Genomic DNA, 1,702 nt, shown 5'->3' with positions numbered 1-1,702 from the left:
ATATATTTAATGTTTTATTTCGTATTTTTTAAAGATCTATTCATTCGTGTTATATATTTCTGCTATTATTGTTTGAAAAATTCCATTTACATTTTATATTCTTTACATTTTACTGTGTGCGATAAAAAATTTTGTTTTATAATTTTAAGGCACTCGAATGTCCTTTATTTTGAAATTTTACGCGGAATGTATTTTTAAAATCCACGCGGAGTTGAAACTTATTTAAGGACATCAAGGCGAGCGAAGCCGCGGGTAAAGCTAGTATGTGATAATTTTGAATGAAAGACTAGATAAATTAGAAGATCACGGCGTAGATCTAGATAACAGCCGTCAAACTATGAGAATGTTATCTGTGTTATAATTACTTGCAATTACCCCATTGTATAGATTCACAAAAAAGAAAAGTAGGACAGCTTTTCAGAAAGAGTTTGTTAGTTTTTCATTAGTTATTCTTTAATTTTCCATAGTTTATACGTGAGTATTCTTGCGGTCCATATCATTCTTGTGCGCGTTAAGGTACACACACCTTTATGGTATGGTGGTGGACCAATTTGACGAGCCCGTATGTGTGAGGCCCCTCATGGGATTCCTTGATAATCTCTGGTAAGAGCGGAATTAATTCCCTCTGTAAAAACCAAAACATGCAACCAAAACATCAAAGCATCTTCTGCTCTTGATGCTCTCTTCAGATTTTTTTATACAGCAATTTACATATTAACAATAAACAAATTGGGAACGTTTGCTAGCAGCAAGTCAAGCGGGAGAAAAAAAAAAAGGATGCAGGGTTGGTAGCAGTGGCATCTCTTCTCTACATATAATAAACGAAAGAGTCTGTCTGTATGTGTGTGTGAGTGTCTTTCGTTCGAATAGACCCACGGCTACGAAATTTGGTACATAGGTTCATCTAGACAAGAGCCAATGCAACTCCAAGCGATTTTTTCGAAATTCGAATTCGAATTTTTTTTAATTTTATGTTTTGTGACGAAATCGTGTCATTTTGAGACATAATGGGCTATAGGAAAGCGAGATTTTACTCTATACTCTCCATTTTCCCATCGTCATGAAACTTAGGCACTTAGCTATTTTACGAACATAAAATAAATTTCGTGTTTCAATAAATCGATTAAATACGAATTTATTTAACAAAGACAGCTTAACACCTTTTCAACGGGATTTTTTCTAAAAAAGTTTATTTTTAAAAATGTACAGTTTATTTTTCTTTGATTTTTGGACACGTTAAACTTTCATCCTTGCGACTGCTTTTATAAAAAGAATTTTGAAAAATGATAATATTTTGTATTTTTAAAGAATTTTCTAAATGAAGCTTCCGAGTATCTCACATCTCACATCTTTAAAAATGTGATTTTGGCAACAATTTTCCTGTCTTATTGTTGTTCATAGATTTTTGATGAAATCGCATCATTTTGAATAGTTTCATTCTTTTAGAAATATAGTTTTTGCAACAATTTTTCATCGTATTTCTGTTTTTAAGAGATTGGCATATTTCATTGTCATTTTTACTTCCTTGTACGAAGTAGAAAGGAAGTATTGTAATCGCGAAAAGTTTCAGGCAGCATATTTCAACGAAAATATCCCATTTTGACCTCTTTCAAATGCAATTTCACGATGTATTTCCGTGATATCTGTATGTAAGGACAGAATAAAACACTCTTTCCTCCAAAAAAATTATAAAACTGCTTTA

This window comes from Stegodyphus dumicola, chromosome 11, assembly GCF_044657685.1.
Source record: "Stegodyphus dumicola isolate Sdum_Otavi_A_Nest chromosome 11, ASM4465768v1".
NCBI classification, from domain to species: Eukaryota; Metazoa; Arthropoda; class Arachnida; order Araneae; family Eresidae; genus Stegodyphus; species Stegodyphus dumicola.
Note: the sequence above shows the minus strand (reverse complement) of the source record.